We start from the raw sequence: 8,113 nt of genomic DNA, 5'->3' as shown, positions 1-8,113 counted from the left end.
CAAATTGGGACTCCCTCCATAGATCACAGAGACACTATACTATAAACATACACCAAAATAAGTTATTGTGTCAAGAGTTCACTGCTCCCTTCATATTCTTTGGATTTAACAAAATGACTAAGACATTTCTGTCAAATTATAGAAGAAAAATTGAGCACATAAGGGGGTTCATAGAAAACAACAAAGAAGGAGCAGAAGCAGCCCTGTGTATAGCAGATGGACTACCGGATAAATCAGACCCACAATTAGAGTCTAAGAGGCTCAAATCCCAGCTTTGTGTGTGTTTTCTTTTAATTGAGGTAACATTGGTTAATAGCATCAGGTTTCAGGTATATGACATTATAATCCGATATCTGTATGCATTATAACAGGCTCACCACCAAAGTCTAGTTTCCATACGTCACCATAAATTGACCCTCTTTATCCATTTCACCCTCCTCCCACTCTCCTTCTCCTTTGGTAACCACAGTTCTGTTGCCTGTGTCTACTGATTTGTTTCTGTTAGTTCTGTTTGTTCATTTGTTGCTTTTTTGTTTTATATTCCACATATGAGTAAAATAATATGGCTTTTGTCCTTTTCCATCTGACTTATTTCACTTAGCGTAATACCCTCAAGATCCATTCATGTTGTCGCAAATGGCAATATTTCTTTTTTCTTTTCTTTTTTTTTCTTTTTTTATAGTTGAGTAGCATTCTCCACCTCTGTCACTTTACTAGCTGGATGACCTTGGGTAAATTACTTTCATTAAGACTCACCTTTCTAATTATAACATACGGAGGGACAATAATAGTACCTACACTATAGAGTTGCTATGAGGGCAAAATGAAACATATACGTAAAACACTTAGAATAGTGTTAATTCTTCACTAAATGGTAACTTTTATTATTATTCTCCCACATCTCCAAATCCTTGCTTTCACTTTGGCTATGGCCAAAAAAAAAGAAAAAGAAAAAGAAAAAAATACAAGCTTATGGTAGCACTAACTTCCACTTTTCATGTTGTGGAGAGCACGGGCAAAATCTTCATTGCCTACCTGCTTCTGTATGCACTTTCTAAGTTCTCCTCTCCCCACACGTAAATTTATCCATTAACTTACAAATCTCCATACTTTCTACCTTCCCATGATCCAATTCCTGCTTCTCCTGGCAATGCCTTCTATGTAGCTCATGTTCTTCATTGTCCCCTCTGCTCCCTGAGAAACAGAACCTGTCCTACGTGTGGCTCTGTCTTCTGTGCCACTAAATTATATGATTCAGTGATCTTCCACAGCTCTTGAGAATTTACCTTTTTCTCAAACTCTTGACTCACTCTTTATTTTTATTTTGGAAACCCACTCATAACAAATGATCCTGTCTATATATGTGGGATATTCCTAATTGTTTTTGCTTATCCATTCTATTGTGATTCTCTGTGAGGCCCGTGAGTTACTTCTTTCAGAATCTTCATATGCTGTTAGCAAGTCTTCTATACACTTGAGAGCATAAATACAGAAATTGTAAATGAAATGAATTAACCTTTAAAAAGTATGATCAAGACAAATAAAAGAGAAAACATAAATAATATAAACCACAAACCAAAAGAGAAAAATTACAAATACAGATGAAATTTTAAAATTGGTGCAAAAATAATTGTAGTTTTTGCAATTATTTTTAACCTTTTAAACTGCAATTACTTTTGCATCAACCTAATATATATTACTTTAGATAAGTTAATTTGAAAGCCTAAATGAAATAAAAACATAATATAAATAGGATGACCCAAATCAGCCCAGAAGAAATAGAAAATGTGGATAGACCAATACTTAACAGAAGAAATTTAAACAGTATTCAAACATATCACCCCAAAACAAAACAAACAAACAAACAGAACAAAACAAAACAAACAAAACATGAGGCTCAGGAGACCCAGGTGGTATAATTGGTAAATAGTCAGATACAATTTTTTTTTTTTTAATTCAATTTATTGGGGTGACAATTGTTAGTAAAATTACATACAATTTCTAATACAAACTATTCCAGAGCATTAAAAAAGATGAACATTATGCAACTTAAATTTTCTCATTTTATGTACCTGGAAAAAAACGATAGCACAAGAGAACAGAGCTATAAGCTAATATCACTTATGAATTTAGATGGGAAAACTCAAAAATATTGACAAATAGAACCCAATATTAAAAAGAATACTATCTCCAAAAAATTGTAACTATATGAGGTGATGAATGTGTTACCTAACCTTATGGTGGTAATCATTTCACAATATACACATATATCAAATCATTATATTGTATACCTTCAACTAATAATAATGTTATATGTCAAATATAGCTCAATAAAATTGGGGGGAAAGAACTACCTATCATGATAAAGCATAAATAAGTTCTAGAATATCTAAAAATTACATTTACACATTAATAGATTGCAAAGGAAAAAATACCATAAAATCATCAATAATTTTGAGGGCAAAAAAGCACTTAATGAAATTCAAAACACATGAATGATTTTTTAAAATCATAGAAAATCAATTAGACCTTCCTTAACTTCACAAAGGGTATCTACCAGAAACTTACGTCAAACTTAACTGTGAGTCATTAAAACTCTCCCCATTAAAATTTTTAAAAATTTTAAAAAAACAACGGTGCTGGCCATTAGTACCATTATTCAATATATTACTAGAGTCTTTGCTAATGAATGAGAGCGTAAAGAAATGAAAGGTATACAATTTGGCAAGCAATTGGAAAATGATTGTAAAACACTTTTAGAAAGAGGGGAAATGCCATTATTGGCAGAAATATTATCTACATAAAAATCTAAAGAGATGAAAGTTAAAAAAACTAATATAGCTAAATATAGAGTGCAGAAAGAAGGTAGGTATAATATTGGCATATAGAAATTAATCTTTCATATATGCTAGCAATAACCTATTTAAAAGCAACAGAGAGACACACCAATGGAATAGAATAAAACGTCAGAAACAGACAAAGTCATATGGAAATTTTGTGCATGATAAAGGTGTCATTTCAAATCTCAGGGACAAAGATGAGCTTTTATTAAATAGTGTTTGGACAAATGGATAACAATTTGAAAAGAAAACATTGGATCCATACCTCACACCATAGAGAAGAAGAAATTCCAGAGGGTGAGAGAGATTCAATGTAAAAAGCAAAATTATACAAGCTGAGTGTGAAAAGGCTTTCTACCTATGATTCAAGATACAGATGCAATAAAGGGGAAAAAGTCCATGAATTCAAGTATATATATATTTTTTTTTTTAAATGTGCAACATTAACAACATAAGAAAAATCAAAAGACAAATTACAAACTGGGAGAAAATAATTTCAGCAGGTATATAGTATATCTACTACATAAAGAATGCATCAATTAAGAAGAAAAAATACTATAACATAGTTTTACTTTTTTATTATACAAAATTTATGGAGTTTATTATACATTAAAAATCTCCTAACAGCATATTTCCTGAAACCTTGTCAAGAAATATCTATTTTGACAAAATGAAAAAAATAATTTCTCCACCCCACATGTATACCACATGTATACTTAAAGTTGAGCTCTTCAAATCTAATTCTAAGGGCAAATGTAGCATGAGTTTTAATTGTATACTGCATTAGTAATAGTATCAGTTAATAAGAATTAACCAATTACTTATGTTACAAAATCACCAAATATACAAAGCAGTTTTGCACATTAGTTATAACTTGATCCCCAATTCTCATATTAACTGAAATAAATTACATATGAGTACAGCTGAAAGTGATTGGTTAAAAAGTATAATATAGCTCCAGTTTCAAATATTTATGTATTATTTTTTAATGTACAAGAACAAAATCTCATGAAAGAAGAGTAAGCCAAACTTGCAAAAGTTAAAATGCAAGTCTTGCTTGCTACAGTCAGTGTTGGAATATTTAAAGTACAGTTTGAATCCTAGGAGGCTGTTATCAAAACCAATGTTAATATTTTCATTTTATTAATTCTGGTGGCAGGAGGTTTTATAATACATGGACTTATAGGTTCTGTCAGCATTTATGATAAGATTTAATTCTTAAATATTTTGAGTTCCTATACATGTCAAAATTAACTCCGATGCCTTTACCACACAAGCTTATATGTTACATGGAATGTTATGCACACTTACTATCCTTTTTCCCAAGCATAAAGATAAAATAAATATATCACCCCACAGATTGTAGAGCTTGAGAATTCTTTTGAAATTAAACACAAAGTAATCATTGTAGACAGGGCAAAAACTGATGGGCTTTTGGAATTCTTTTCAAGGTAACAATTTCAGTCCCTTATTAGCAAGTTTTCAAAATTTTAAAAGGGAGAAGGAATAATTTGTTTCCTATCTATTGACTTCATTACCAAAGTTACGAAAGTACTTCCATATAGATAGCAGAGTACATAGCAGAATTAGGTAGATTCAAGTTCTTCCCCCTTTAAATAATCAGTTTTGTTAATTTCTAAAAACCAGTGAGCGTAAGCTTGAATCTGAGAAAGAGATCCCAAAATCTAATTCAATTAACACCAAAGCATCCCAGAGCTACAAGGGAATTCAAAGAATAACAGACAAAGATCAGCTTTAACATGCAGAAAGCCATGTTCTTTAAACCCAAAGGAGAGTTGATTAAAGTTAATGCTTAAATATCTGCAGTAATGAAATAGTTCATATAGTACTATAGTAATGAAACAGAAGGTGAATTACCTAAAATTATTGAACCCAACACGACTTCCATTTGGCGTTGGAATGTGCTTTGGTCTGACCTATAGATATGAATGTGTTACTGCAGAAATTCCTATCAAACGTGACTTAAAAGGAACTATAAGTCTGTCCAGCATCCCTAAGTCTGCCAGTAACCTTAACTCTAGCTTACACTTTGACCCAGAGTGCTAACAAAGGGTAGCCCTTCACTACTATGTAAAGCACCATCCAAATAAAACTGCTTCCTCATGCTGACCACCTCCCTTGTAGGGTGACAAGTTTCATCTGAGCTAAGTGAGGTGACAACTTAATAATATAAACAAAAGACTTAATTAAGCAGAAAGCTTACTAATTCTTAAAATGGTCTCAAAAGCATAATTTGCCATGACTAATCAAGTGCTGACCACAGAAGAAATTTCAACTTCTACAAAAGGAATGATGCATAAATTATTGTGAAAGCATTCTGTTATGCAGGGTGTCATGCAGGGTCTCTGGTCCGACTCCCACATAAGAATGCAGGACATGGCTAGGCCAAAAGGAACACCCACAGAGCCATAGGTAGGGGAGTCATACCACTATAGTCTCACTGGCGGCTGGGTTGGAGACACAGGAAGCAGGAGCCACAGAATCCGCAATCCATACTCCGCCATACTCCGCCACACTCCACGCTTGCTAGCTCAGCCACCATCTTCTTGCTAGCCCCCATCTTCTGCTAGCGTAGCCAAGGCAGTTATATTAGTGGCCAATGACTAACGGTAACAGCTGATGGCCAACTAGTCACAGCTGATGACTATCTACTACCTGAGCCAGCACCTTTCTATGTGAGGCCGAGAGCCTGGAAACTGCACTCCTGGCTCTGTCCCCACACATTCCTTTTGTAAACACAGAATAAACTTTTGTTCAATAAGTAATCCATAATTTCGACTTTTTAGCTAAATGTTTTGGTAACATAAGTCTTCAAAATAATGATTATCAAGTAATAATTATTCCCATTTCGCACATGGATAAAAAGAATATCATGATCCTATATATATAACTACCTATCCCATTCCGACAGAAAACAGTATACATGCAGTGTGAAACAGCCACACTATATTGTGAGAATTAAAATATTCATATATGCCGCTTCTAATTCAGAACTAAAAAGAAAAACTGTATAGATATGTGATATACATACACGTATATATAGTTTATATGTATATATATATACATATAAACTATATATGTATATATATAGGCTATATTTTATAGATAGACATATCTACACACACACACACACACACACACACACATATATATATATATATATGCTTTGTAAAATTAGTCTCAGTGGATAATCTCCTGAAAATTTTAAATATATGACTATATAAAATAGTTTATTCAATATATTTAACTTGTCTATACATACTTTTGCATGTGAAACACAGGAACATAATTTCTACCAGCAATGTTGTATCTGAGTAGAGTTGTCTGGCTGATCCGTGGTGTTTGTTTGCCGAGTAGCGGACCAGCTGGACCTGTGCGCGCTTCTGCACCGTTTCCTGTGAAAGTCTGAGGTGGCTGTGTAGATTTCTCCCTTTGTCTCATAACCATGTCCACCAAAGAGAATGCTAATTAACCAGCTGCCCACCTTAACAGATTCAAAAAAAGGGAAAAGACAGTACAGAAATGAGGTAGTGCCAAATAGAAGTTCATGTGGAGCTCAGGAAAGCTAAGAAGAATGACCTGATGCTGAAAAGGAGAAATGTAAGCTCGTTTCCTGATGATGCTACTTCTCCACTGCAGGAAAATCGCAGCAACCAGGGCACTGTAAATTGGTCTGTTGAGGATATTGTCAAAGGCATAAATAGCAACAATTTGGAAAGCCAGCTCCAAGCTACTCAAGCTGCCAGGAAACTGCTTTCTAGGGAAAAACAGCCAATAGACAACATCATCCGGCTGGTTTGATCCAAATTTGTGTCCTTCTTGGGTAGAACTTATTGTAGTCCCATTCGGTTTGAATCTGCTTGGGCCCTCACCAACATTGCTTCTGGAACATCAGAACAGACCAAAGCTGTAGTAGATGGAGGTGCAATCCCAGCATTCATTTCCTATTGGCATCGCCCACGCCACATCAGTGAACAAGCAATGGGCTCTAGGAAACATTGCAGGTGATGGTTTGGTTCTCCGAGACTTGGTTATCAAGTATGGTGCAGTTGACCAACTGTTGGCTCTTTCTGCGGTTCCTGCTATGTGATCTTTAGCATGTGCTTACTGACGTCATCTTACCTGGACACTTTCACACCTGTGTTGCAACAAGAACCCTGCACCCCCGTGAGATGCTGTTAAGAAAATTCTTCCTTCTTTAGGTATCTCCTGCATCACAATGATCCAGAAGTGTTAGCAGATAGCTTCTGGGCCATTTCCTACCTTACTTATGGTCCAAACGATTGGAATGGTAGTGAAAACAGGAGTCGTGCCCCAACTTGTGAAGATCCTAGAAGCTACTGAATTGCCAATTGTGACTCCTGCGCTAAGAGCCATTGGAAATATTGCCACTGGGAGTGATGAACAGACTCAGGTTGTCATAGATGCGGGAGCGCTTACTGTCTTTCCCAGCCTGCCAACAAACTCCAAAACTAATATCCAGAAGGAAGACATGTGGACAATGTCAAACATCAGAGCTGGCCACCAGGACCACATACAGCAAGTGGTGAACCATGGATTAGTTCCATTCCTCATTGGCGTTCTCTCTAAGGTAGGCTTTAAGACACAAAAGGAAGCTGTGTGGGCTGTGACCAACCTATACAAGTGGTGGAACAGTTGAATAGATTGTGTACCTTGTTAATTGTGGCATAATAGAACCATTGATGAACCTCTTAACTGCAAAAGATACCAAAATGATTCTGGTTATTCTGGATACCATTTCAAATATCTTTCAGGCTGCAGAGAAACTAGGCAAAACTGAGAAACTTAGTATAATGATGGAAGAATGTGGAGGTATGGACAAAATTGAAGCTCTGCAAAACCATGAAAATGAGTCTGTATACAAAGCTTCTGTGGGGACAGAGCCAGGAGTGCAGTTTCCAGGCTATCGGCCTCACGTGCAAAGGTGCTGGCTCAGGTAGTAAATGACCATCAACTGTGATTGGATGGACATCAGCTGTGGCTAGTTGGCCGTCAGCTGTAACCAGTGAGCCATTGGTCACTAATATAACTGCTGTGGCTACGCTAGCAGAAAAATGGGGGCTAGCAAGAAGATGGCGGCTGAGGTAGCAAGTGTGGATTGCAGTTAGCAGGGTGGATTGCAGCTAGCAAGTGGGGTTGGTTGGCAGAGAGAAGTGGACGGCAGGTTGTGGATCGTGTGGCTCCTGCTTCCTTTGTCTCCAACCCAGCCGCCAGCGAGAATATAGTGGTAT

The 8,113-nt window shown here is 35.9% G+C and overlaps 1 pseudogene; it reads left to right on the top strand.

The window, feature by feature from the left end:
• The first annotated feature begins 6,162 nt into the window (after positions 1-6,162).
• Positions 6,163-7,822, top strand: LOC141569582 (importin subunit alpha-1 pseudogene; annotated as a pseudogene).
• Positions 7,823-8,113: the final 291 nt, after the last annotated feature.

This window comes from Rhinolophus sinicus, chromosome X (genome assembly GCF_036562045.2).
Source record: "Rhinolophus sinicus isolate RSC01 chromosome X, ASM3656204v1, whole genome shotgun sequence".
In the NCBI taxonomy this organism is placed as follows: Eukaryota; Metazoa; Chordata; class Mammalia; order Chiroptera; family Rhinolophidae; genus Rhinolophus; species Rhinolophus sinicus.
The sequence above is the reverse complement of the archived record's forward strand: the minus strand, read 5'-3'. Positions and strand labels throughout refer to the sequence as shown.